General features: G+C 32.5%; 4 non-coding genes and 3 pseudogenes across 4 annotated transcripts; 3 read left to right on the forward strand and 4 right to left on the reverse strand.

Annotated features, from left to right (window-relative positions):
- Positions 1-728: 728 nt before the first annotated feature.
- Positions 729-801, forward strand: TRNAT-UGU. The gene has a single exon. It is a non-coding gene; the product is annotated as a tRNA-Thr (tRNA).
- A 1,273-nt stretch (positions 802-2,074) lies between these two features.
- On the reverse strand, positions 2,075-2,161 carry TRNAS-GGA. Its single transcript has one exon. It is a non-coding gene; the product is annotated as a tRNA-Ser (tRNA).
- Positions 2,129-3,390, forward strand: LOC111205602 (annotated as a pseudogene).
- A 3,740-nt stretch (positions 3,391-7,130) lies between these two features.
- On the reverse strand, positions 7,131-8,319 carry LOC125602662 (annotated as a pseudogene).
- An 897-nt stretch (positions 8,320-9,216) lies between these two features.
- On the reverse strand, positions 9,217-9,289 carry TRNAT-UGU. The gene has a single exon. It is a non-coding gene; the product is annotated as a tRNA-Thr (tRNA).
- Positions 9,290-10,850: 1,561 nt separating this feature from the next.
- Positions 10,851-10,923, forward strand: TRNAF-GAA. The gene has a single exon. It is a non-coding gene; the product is annotated as a tRNA-Phe (tRNA).
- A 429-nt stretch (positions 10,924-11,352) lies between these two features.
- LOC125602660 overlaps positions 11,353-12,500 on the reverse strand; it is a 2,023-nt pseudogene continuing 875 nt past the window's right edge.

Consider the following 12,500-nt stretch of genomic DNA (forward strand, 5'->3'; position numbering starts at 1 on the left):
TTTATTTCTTTGGTATCTTCTTGCATTTTTTTTAGCCCCATCCATATTGATTTAGTTTAATCAACAAAGATTCTATCATTTTTGTATTTGCAATTCAATATGGTTATATATTAGAGAACATATATATGTTCTTCCTTTTCTCATCGTTGTCTTCAATTTTAAGAAATAGTCGAACGGTCGATTCGTTTTTTTTACTTCCATGAAAAGAAATTTATGATCATTATTGAAACTTAGAATTCTACAATGTGCAATGTAAAAAGATTATAAGTCTACTTCGTAGATTTGAAATTCGAATAATTCTAAAAAAGTATATTCGAAATGAATATTCGAATATTCATTCTAATAATTTAATTCTATAAAATAATAAAGAATATAAAAAGAGAAAAAGTATCAAATAATAATAATTGCATGAGGTTAGAACAAAAAACCAAGAATTTCAAATCAGATATCATTTAACTTTAAAAAAAAAGCTTTCCGGTCTAATTAAAATTTTCTTATTTAGAAACTCATGAAATCAAAATTAGAAAGTCGATATATTGCTATATTATATTAATTCATTAAGGTTTTGTTTTATTTATTTAATGATAGTCACTATTTATTTGAGCTATATTCTGTTCTAGAATATCGAAAATATGATGAATTCTAAATAGATAAGGAAAAATATGAATAGAATAGTTAATTAATACGATCTAGTAGTTTAGTGAATTTGTATACACTATTTTAGTTGAGCCCGCTTAGCTCAGAGGTTAGAGCATCGCATTTGTAATGCGATGGTCATCGGTTCGATTCCGATAGCCGGCTTTTACATAGTTTTTCATTTTTTTTACATGATTTTTAATGTACTTTCAAAAAAAAATAAGATTGAAAAGACTTCTTTCACCTTTTTCCAAGAGTTACCACGCCATTTATATTATGTCATATAAACTTCCATATAGGAATATATATTGGGGTAAAAGGGTTAGATCTTGGCAAAATAAATGAAGAAAATAAAGGAAAATTTTGTGATTTATTGATTTATATATATTGTATATACAATAAAAAAAATCTGTATATTGAGAGAATATATCTTCTGACTCTTTGTATTCCAATAGTTTATTGGAGTGGATTTTACGTTATTTATCATTATCATTTAGTTCAGTTTTAATTTTGTTTAGTTTTTGTACAATTTCAATAAAAAAGGAGTCTTTATGTCACGTTACCGAGGGCCTCGTTTTAAAAAAATACGCCGTCTGGGGGCTTTACCGGGACTAACTAGTAAAAGGCCTAGGGCAGGAAGCGATCTTAGAAACCAATCACGCTCCGGAAAAAAATCTCAATATCGTATTCGTTTAGAAGAAAAACAAAAATTGCGTTTTCATTATGGTCTTACAGAACGCCAATTACTTAAATATGTTCGTATCGCCGGAAAAGCTAAGGGGTCAACGGGTCAAGTTTTATTACAATTACTTGAAATGCGTTTGGATAACATCCTTTTTCGGTTGGGTATGGCTTTGACTATTCCTCAAGCGCGCCAATTAGTTAACCATGGGCATATTTTAGTTAATGGTCGTATAGTTGATATACCAAGTTATCGATGCAAACCCCGAGATATTATTACAGTGAAGGATGAACAAAACTCTAGAACTTTGGTTCAAAATCTTCTTGAGTCATCTGCCCCCGAGGAATTGCCAAACCATCTGACTCTTCACACATTCCAATATGAAGGGTTAGTCAATCAAATAATAGATAGGAAATGCGTCGGTTTGAAAATAAATGAATTGCTTGTCGTAGAATATTACTCTCGCCAGACTTAAAAAACCTAAGTGAAGTAAAAAAAAATCACTAAAAACAAGAGTTCGGACAACTCCCCTTTGCCCGCTTTTTTGATTAAAACTAAAAAGGGACAAGGTAAGGGATTTTGTCGGGGAATCTTTTTCCTATTCATGTATCATAGATTGGTAGGGAGGTTTGGATCCCTTGTTTGCTCTTCCCAGCATTTTCCATAGCAAAGAAATGTAGATTTTATATCTATTTTTTTTATTTGATTTGATACGTTGTGGTCAATCACGTAAGATTGGTTATTTAGTTGAAAGTACGGAAAGAGAGGGATTCGAACCCTCGGTAAACAAAAGTCTACATAACAGTTCCAATGTTACGCCTTCAACCACTCGGCCATCTCTCCGACATCAGGATTATGACTGAGTACCTGGGTGAATAGCGAGTTATTCATCGTTTTTAGATTATGGTTAATAGATACCTTTTTGATCAGAAAAATTGGAAGTAGATAGAATATTTTTTTATAAAAAACGAGTCCGCTTTTATGTTAGTTCGTACTATAAAATTCCTTTGTTTGTGAGAAAATTTTCTCACAAAAGAAAAGTTAAAGGAAATAAAAAGAGTTATAGAATGGATTACTACCTATGCCAAGATCGCGTATAAATGGAAATTTTATTGATAAAACCTTTACAATTGTAGCCGATATCTTATTACGAGTCATTCCGACAACTTCCGGAGAAAAAGAGGCATTTACTTATTACAGAGATGGTGCGATTTGATTATCATTATCATTTTTTCTATTTCTCACCGATTTGGAATAGAAAAAAATGAGTATTGAAAAAAATCTACGCTTTTGAAGGTGAAGTTTATAATATAAAAAAGCAATCCCTTCTGTCATGTATCCACGATTAGTGCAGCCTTAGATGCTTCAATTATGAATTCTAGTATTGAGCAAAAGGTTTTTTACCTACGGTTCCCGTATTACAGATCAATCCTACTAGACTAATACAATATACGAATAGGAGGCACAGGGGAAGAAGCACTACGCCGAGAAATCAACAACACGAAAACTTTCTTCAAAAAGATTCCTTTTCTTTCTTCTTCTTTGGGATTGGGACTAATTAAAATGGTTGGAACAATAAACATCCATCTCGTCCGTACTTTGGATACCCGTATAACCATTGAAGACTGTTGAAGTGACTAATTCCTGGAAATTTAGGGGCGTTGAGAACAAAGAAATTGTTAGAGTTTCCTTTTTTATTTTTATCTAGTATGAATATGAATCCACTTGGTAGTAAGAAAAGATCTTTTACAAGAAGGTTGGCTAGGGATTTCTTGTAAAAACATTAGCCCCGCTTAGTTCATAATGACATCAAATTTTTCCATATCCATATATTTATTATTTTCATTATGCACCTAAAGGAGGAGCCGTATGAGATGAAAATCTCACATACGGTTCTGAAACGGAGAATTCGTTAAAGCGAATGACGACCGTAACGGATGTCGGCTCAATCTGAAGGAAATTATGCGGAAGCATTACAGAATTATTATGAAGCTATGCGACTAGAAATTGACCCCTATGATCGAAGTTATATACTCTATAATATAGGCCTTATCCACACAAGTAATGGGGAACATACCAAAGCTTTAGAATATTATTTTCGGGCATTAGAACGAAACCCCTTTTTACCACAAGCTTTTAATAATATGGCTGTGATCTGTCATTACGTGCGACTATCTCCACTATAGAAAAAAAGAACGAACAGCTAGTCAATGAAATACTAGAAAAAAAAAAGGCTTTCTACATAAGCATCGTCCAAAACGATTTTTTATCAGCTGTAGCAAATAAATAAACTTCATGGATCGAAATATGAAGTGAAGACTAGATATGCCTAAATACTTTATTTTCTATGGATAAAAAAAGATTTAATTGATAGAGGAAGCACCGTAAGATCAACTGGAAACGGTTTTGGACCGATACAACAAGAGCTGTTTATTTATATCATAATATGAGATAAATCTTAGAAATCTACTTATGTAATAGAGTGGATCCCCTAAGGTATTGAGCAGCGGTGTAGCATCAGATCCTAAAGACAGTAAGTCTTTTTCTTTTTATGATATGAAGTATGAAAAAAAGTCTTTTCAACGATTCTATATAAATTTATATATGAAAGCGGGATAGTTACCTTTCAGAAAATTCTAATATCTAATAACAGTGGACATGCCTTTTTTTTCTGAAGGTAGGAGAAAAGATAAACTTATTATTAGATTAATTAATATATTAATTAAATCAAAACGAAAGTTTGAAACTCATGTAATTACTCTCTTTTGTTTAATCCAAGAAAAACCGAATGAATATCTATAAGAAATCTCATTCAATTAGATATAAAGTTAAAGTAGGTTAAAGTGAAAAAAACTGGTACACCAAAACAAAAGAGTTGGTTGTCGAGCCGTATGAGGTAGGAAACTCTCAAGTACGGTTCTCAGGGAGGGAATTGACCCGCCTATTCCGACCGTGGAGAACAGGCCATTCAACAAGGAGATTCTGAATGGCGGAGGCTTGGTTTGCTCAAGCCGCCGAGTATTGGAAACAGGCTATAACGCTTACTCCTGGTAATTATATTGAAGCACAGAATTGGTTGACGATCACGAGGCGCTTCGAATAAGAACTTTCTTTGTTTCTTTTTTTTTTATTCTATATATATCTTTATTTGTTTTTACAATTAATTGTTTTTTAGTTTTCTTGGCCCTCTCGGTCAAATAAACCAGATTCTTTTTTCTATCAGAAGAACCAATCCCAGAAAAAAATTTCATTATATCCTTTTCTCAAATCGTTCTATTTAATCTGGTATTCTCTAGGGATAAGTAGTACATGAATATGAGAATATCTATAATATCTATATCTAGTTTTTTCTATTTTTCTTTTCGACTATTAAAACGAATAAAAGGGATTTGAAAATGACTAAATATCCATACTAGAATGTTTCTTAGTAATGACTAATAAGCGGTTATTGAAATAGGATATATCCTCTATTTAAACATAAAAAATAGGCTATATTTCGGAACTTATAATTGAATATGAATACACTAGATTAGGTTATAAAAAAAATTATTTGTGTACCAATACTAATGTAAAGGTGCGAAACGCTTTTAATAAAAAAAAAAAAAAGAGGGGGGGGTCCGTTGAGCACCCTATGGATGTCATAATAGATTCGAACACTTGCCCCAGATCGACTTCCCAGATCATACTTGCTTAGTGAAAAACTAAAGAAAATGGATGCAGATGGGCGATAGAAGAGAAAGAACAAAATTCTAAGCATCTATCATCGAGGTTCACTAATTATTTGAGGACTGTTGGCACATACTTGAAACCGCCACAGTCACTCAAAATAATTAGTGAACCGATGATAGATGCTTAGAATTTTGTTCTTTCTCTTCTATCTCCCATCTATTCATCCATTCTTTAGTTATTCACTAGAGCAATTATTGATCTGGAAGTCGATCTGGGGCGCAAGTGTTCGGATCTATTATGACATATCCATAGGGTGCTCAACGGACCCCCCCCTTTTTTTTTTATTAAAAAAAGCGTTTTCGCACCTTTACATTAGTATTGGTACACATAATTTTTTTTTATAACCTAACTAGTGTATTCATATTCAATTATAAGTTCCGAAATATAGCCTATTTTTTGTTTTAAATAGAGGATATTATCCTATTTCAATAACCGCTTATTAGTCATTACTAAGAAGAAACATTCTAGTATTGATATTTAGTCATTTTCAAATCCCTTTTATTCGTTTTAATAGTCGAAAAGAAAAAAATAGAAAAACTAGATATAGATATTATAGATATTCTCATATTCATGTACTACTTATCCCTAGAGAATACCAGATTAAATAGAACGATTTGAGAAAAGGATATAATGAAATTTTTTTCTGGGATTGGTTCTTCTGATAGAAAAAAGAATCTGGTTTATTTGACCGAGAGGGCCAAGAAACTAAAAAACAATTAATTGTAAAAACAAATAAAGATAATTATAGATAAAAAAAAAAAAGAAACAAAGAAAAAGTTCTTATTCGAAGCGCCTCGTGATCGTCAACCAATTCTGTGCTTCAATATAATTACCAGGAGTAAGCGTTATAGCCTGTTTCCAATACTCGGCGGCTTGAGCAAACCAAGCCTCCGCCATTTCAGAATCTCCTTGTTGAATGGCCTGTTCTCCACGGTCGGAATAGGCGGGTCAATTCCCTCCCTGAGAACCGTACTTGAGAGTTTCCTACCTCATACGGCTCGACAACCAACTCTTTTGTTTTGGTGTACCAGTTTTTTCACTTTAACCTACTTTAACTTTATATCTAATTGAATGAGATTTCTTATAGATATTCATTCGGTTTTTCTTGGATTAAACAAAAGAGAGTAATTACATGAGTTTCAAACTTTCGTTTTGATTTAATTAATATATTAATTAATCTAATAATAAGTTTTATCTTTTCTCCTACCTTCAGAAAAAAAAAGGCATGTCCACTGTTATTAGATATTAGAATTTTCTGAAAGGTAACTATCCCGCTTTCATATATAAATTTATATAGAATCGTTGAAAAAGACTTTTTTCATACTTCATATCATAAAAAAGAAAAAGACTTACTGTCTTTAGGATCTGATGCTACACCGCTGCTCAATACCTTAGGGGATCCACTCTATTACATAAGTAGATTTCTAAGATTTATCTCATATTATGATATAAATAAACAGCTCTTGTTGTATCGGTCCAAAACCTTTCCAGTTGATCTTTACGGTGCTTCCTCTATCAATTAAATCTTTTTTTATCCATAGAAAATAAAGTATTTAGGCATATCTAGTCTTCACTTCATATTTCGATCCATGAAGTTTATTTATTGCTACAGCTGATAAAAAATCGTTTTGACGACGATGCTTATGTAGAAAGCCTTTTTTTTTTCTAGTATTTCATTGACTAGCTGTCGTTTCTTTTTTTCTATAGTGGAGATAGTCGCACGTAATGACAGATCACAGCCATATTATTAAAAGCTTGTGGTAAAAAGGGGTTTCGTTCTAATGCCCGAAAATAATATTCTAAAGCTTTGGTATGTTCCCATTACTTGTGTGGATAAGGCCTATATTATAGAGTATATAACTTCGATCATAGGGGTCAATTTCTAGTCGCATAGCTTCATAATAATTCTGTAATGCTTCCGCATAATTTCCTTCAGATTGAGCCGACATCCGTTACGGTCGTCATTCGCTTTAACGAATTCTCCGTTTCAGAACCGTATGTGAGATTTTCATCTCATACGGCTCCTCCTTTAGGTGCATAATGAAAATAAATAAAATATATGGATATGGAAAAATTTGATGTCATTATGAACTAAGCGGGGCTAATGTTTTTACAAGAAATCCCTAGCCAACCTTCTTGTAAAAGATCTTTTCTTACTACCAAGTGGATTCATATTCATACTAGATAAAAATAAAAAAGGAAACTCTAACAATTTCTTTGTTCTCAACGCCCCTAAATTTCCAGGAATTAGTCACTTCAACAGTCTTCAATGGTTATACGGGTATCCAAAGTACGGACGAGATGGATGTTTATTGTTCCAACCATTTTAATTAGTCCCAATCCCAAAGAAGAAGAAAGAAAAGGAATCTTTTTGAAGAAAGTTTTCGTGTTGTTGATTTCTCGGCGTAGTGCTTCTTCCCCTGTGCCTCCTATTCGTATATTGTATTAGTCTAGTAGGATTGATCTGTAATACGGGAACCGTAGGTAAAAAACCTTTTGCTCAATACTAGAATTCATAATTGAAGCATCTAAGGCTGCACTAATCGTGGATACATGACAGAAGGGATTGCTTTTTTATATTATAAACTTCACCTTCAAAAGCGTAGATTTTTTTCAATACTCATTTTTTTCTATTCCAAATCGGTGAGAAATAGAAAAAAATGATAATGATAATCAAATCGCACCATCTCTGTAATAAGTAAATGCCTCTTTTTCTCCGGAAGTTGTCGGAATGACTCGTAATAAGATATCGGCTACAATTGTAAAGGTTTTATCAATAAAATTTCCATTTATACGCGATCTTGGCATAGGTAGTAATCCATTCTATAACTCTTTTTATTTCCTTTAACTTTTCTTTTGTGAGAAAATTTTCTCACAAACAAAGGAATTTTATAGTACGAACTAACATAAAAGCGGACTCGTTTTTTATAAAAAAATATTCTATCTACTTCCAATTTTTCTAGATATAAAATCTACATTTCTTTGCTATGGAAAATGCTGGGAAGAGCAAACAAGGGATCCAAACCTCCCTACCAATCTATGATACATGAATAGGAAAAAGATTCCCCGACAAAATCCCTTACCTTGTCCCTTTTTAGTTTTAATCAAAAAAGCGGGCAAAGGGGAGTTGTCCGAACTCTTGTTTTTAGTGATTTTTTTTTACTTCACTTAGGTTTTTTAAGTCTGGCGAGAGTAATATTCTACGACAAGCAATTCATTTATTTTCAAACCGACGCATTTCCTATCTATTATTTGATTGACTAACCCTTCATATTGGAATGTGTGAAGAGTCAGATGGTTTGGCAATTCCTCGGGGGCAGATGACTCAAGAAGATTTTGAACCAAAGTTCTAGAGTTTTGTTCATCCTTCACTGTAATAATATCTCGGGGTTTGCATCGATAACTTGGTATATCAACTATACGACCATTAACTAAAATATGCCCATGGTTAACTAATTGGCGCGCTTGAGGAATAGTCAAAGCCATACCCAACCGAAAAAGGATGTTATCCAAACGCATTTCAAGTAATTGTAATAAAACTTGACCCGTTGACCCCTTAGCTTTTCCGGCGATACGAACATATTTAAGTAATTGGCGTTCTGTAAGACCATAATGAAAACGCAATTTTTGTTTTTCTTCTAAACGAATACGATATTGAGATTTTTTTCCGGAGCGTGATTGGTTTCTAAGATCGCTTCCTGCCCTAGGCCTTTTACTAGTTAGTCCCGGTAAAGCCCCCAGACGGCGTATTTTTTAAAACGAGGCCCTCGGTAACGTGACATAAAGACTCCTTTTTTTATTGAAATTGTACAAAAACTAAACAAAATTAAAACTGAACTAAATGATAATGATAAATAACGTAAAATCCACTCCAATAAACTATTGGAATACAAAGAGTCAGAAGATATATTCTCTCAATATACAGATTTTTTTTATTGTATATACAATATATATAAATCAATAAATCACAAAAATTTTCCTTTATTTTCTTCATTTATTTTGCCAAGATCTAACCCTTTTACCCCAATATATATTCCTATATGGAAGTTTATATGACATAATATAAATGGCGTGGTAACTCTTGGAAAAAGGTGAAAGAAGTCTTTTCAATCTTATTTTTTTTGAAAGTACATTAAAAATCATGTAAAAAAAATGAAAAACTATGTAAAAGCCGGCTATCGGAATCGAACCGATGACCATCGCATTACAAATGCGATGCTCTAACCTCTGAGCTAAGCGGGCTCAACTAAAATAGTGTATACAAATTCACTAAACTACTAGATCGTATTAATTAACTATTCTATTCATATTTTTCCTTATCTATTTAGAATTCATCATATTTTCGATATTCTAGAACAGAATATAGCTCAAATAAATAGTGACTATCATTAAATAAATAAAACAAAACCTTAATGAATTAATATAATATAGCAATATATCGACTTTCTAATTTTGATTTCATGAGTTTCTAAATAAGAAAATTTTAATTAGACCGGAAAGCTTTTTTTTTAAAGTTAAATGATATCTGATTTGAAATTCTTGGTTTTTTTGTTCTAACCTCATGCAATTATTATTATTTGATACTTTTTCTCTTTTTATATTCTTTATTATTTTATAGAATTAAATTATTAGAATGAATATTCGAATATTCATTTCGAATATACTTTTTTAGAATTATTCGAATTTCAAATCTACGAAGTAGACTTATAATCTTTTTACATTGCACATTGTAGAATTCTAAGTTTCAATAATGATCATAAATTTCTTTTCATGGAAGTAAAAAAAACGAATCGACCGTTCGACTATTTCTTAAAATTGAAGACAACGATGAGAAAAGGAAGAACATATATATGTTCTCTAATATATAACCATATTGAATTGCAAATACAAAAATGATAGAATCTTTGTTGATTAAACTAAATCAATATGGATGGGGCTAAAAAAAATGCAAGAAGATACCAAAGAAATAAAATAAGTATCTGTATGTAATGAATTCCAAGGTTTCGTCATAAGAAAAAGTGGAAAGACATCATAATGAGATCCTAATCTCAAAGCAAAAAGGGGGATATGGCGGAATTGGTAGACGCTACGGACTTAATTGGATTGAGCCTTGGTATGGAAACCTACTAAGTGATAACTTTCAAATTCAGAGAAACCCTGGAATTAACAATGGGCAATCCTGAGCCAAATCCTGGGTTACGCGAACAAACCAGAGTTTAGAAAGCGGGATAGGTGCAGAGACTCAATGGAAGCTGTTCTAACAAATGGAGTTCAATCCCTTGTGTTGAATCAAACGATTCACTTCATAGTCTGATAGATCCTTGGTGGAACTTATTAATCGGACGAGAATAAAGATAGAGTCCCATTCTACATGTCAATACTGACAACAATGAAATTTATAGTAAGATGAAAATCCGTTGACTTTTAAAATCGTGAGGGTTCAAGTCCCTCTATCCCCAACCCTACTCCCTAAAAAAGTCTGTTTGACACCTTACCCTTTTTTTAGTTATTCAAGAATTCATTGATCTTTTTTCATTCATCCGACACTTTTACAAACTCGAATTTCTTTTCTTATTATATACAAGTCTTGTGGGATATATCATACATATACAAATGAGAAAGAACTATCGATTTGAATTATTTCGAATCTAAATAATTTTTCATTCTAAAACTTAGAAAGTCTTCTTTTCGAAGATCCAATAAATTCCCGGTCCAAAACTTTTTTCATTTACTACTTTTGCGTTTCTTTTAATTGACATAGACCTAAGTCATCTCATAAAATGAGAATGATACTTCGGTAATGGCCGGGATAGCTCAGTTGGTAGAGCAGAGGACTGAAAATCCTCGTGTCACCAGTTCAAATCTGGTTCTTGGCATAGGATTGATTAATTTTGATAAGTTTATAGTCTTCAAATTAAACGTATCTTTAGTAAAAAAAGTGCAATAATCCTTTATCCCCCTCTCTTTTTTGTTCATGTTGTGGATCCATCCGTTCAAAAAAAATGTATAAGACTTTATACCTAATACATATTCGAAAGGAAAGTTCTGGTTGAAAGAATAAAAAAAAGTAAAAAAAAAAAGATCTATATCTATCTATCTATATCTATCTATAGTATCTATCGTTGAAGGGCAGAAATACCCCCAAGATTCATTAGATTAGATACAATAGAAATAGAATTTTAACCCCCCCATTTATTGTATTGCTTTCCAATCTTATTTATTCATTCCCAGTTATGTGACTAAAGTTGACTAAGTTATGTGCGCGATACAAAGTTCATAATGCAGAACTCTTTTTTTTTTTTTAGTTCATCCTATTGGCTCGGCTTTTAGGAAAAAAGTATCTTTCAAATTGGAGATTAAGCTATCTATAATAATATGAATAAGACCTTAATTCTTCTGTTTGTTTGATCTAAAAACGACTCGAATTCAAAATATTCCGCGAAGGTCCGTAGTTGTAGAAACTAAGACTCATTTTTATCATTCAAATTTTTTATCATTCAATAAGCATCTTGTATTTCATAAAAATTGGGGGCAATATAATCCTTACGTAAAGGCCACCCTATCCAACTTTCGGGCATTAAGATCCGTTTCAGCCGCGGATGGCTATCATAAGTGATTCCTAACATATCATAAGATTCCCGTTCTTGAAAATCCGTACTTTTCCAAACCCAGAAAACAGATGGAATTCTGGGATTACTCCTGTGAGTAAATACTTTTATGCAAACTTCTTCCGCTTGATTGACACCATATTCTATTCTCGTAAGATGATACACACTGGCTAAGAGGCCACCTGGTGCCACATCATAGGCACATTGGGAACGTAAATAATTGTAACCATATACATATAAAATTACAGCAATAGAATGCCAATCTTCGGGCTTTATTTGTAAAGTCTCTATTCCTTGGTAATCGAAGCCCAACGATCTATGAACCAGCCCGCGTTTGGCTAGCCAAACGGACAAAGTGCCCTGCATCTTTTTTATTTCCCCCACACCTTTTTTATATAAATTTAAGTATTTCACATTTACCATGAGTTCTAATTTATGAAGATTTTTTTCTTATTCTCTCAAATCCTCCCTAATTCACTAATTCGTGGGAAGATACTGGGCTTTTGTATTTAAAAAATGTTTCAGTAGAGATCTCTGAAGTAGATGATGGTGGATAGAGTAATTCTTGATCATAATTTCCAGTCTGTGTACTGCGTACAACAAAAAACTTGTGATTGGTAGTAAAACACCGATTACCCCGTTGAGGTCTAATTCGATCCTTATAGATTTCTCTAGCTATTTTCTTACGAAGCTTTGTTATAGCGTCTATAACAGCCTCTGGTTTAGGTGGACAACCCGGCAAATAGACATCTACAGGAATTAGCTTATCAACCCCTCGAACAGTACTATAAGAATCGGTACTGAACATCCCCCCTGTAATTGTACACGCTCCCATAGCAATAACA

Source organism: Brassica napus, unplaced genomic scaffold (genome assembly GCF_020379485.1).
Source record: "Brassica napus cultivar Da-Ae unplaced genomic scaffold, Da-Ae ScsIHWf_2939;HRSCAF=3724, whole genome shotgun sequence".
Taxonomy (NCBI): domain Eukaryota; kingdom Viridiplantae; phylum Streptophyta; class Magnoliopsida; order Brassicales; family Brassicaceae; genus Brassica; species Brassica napus.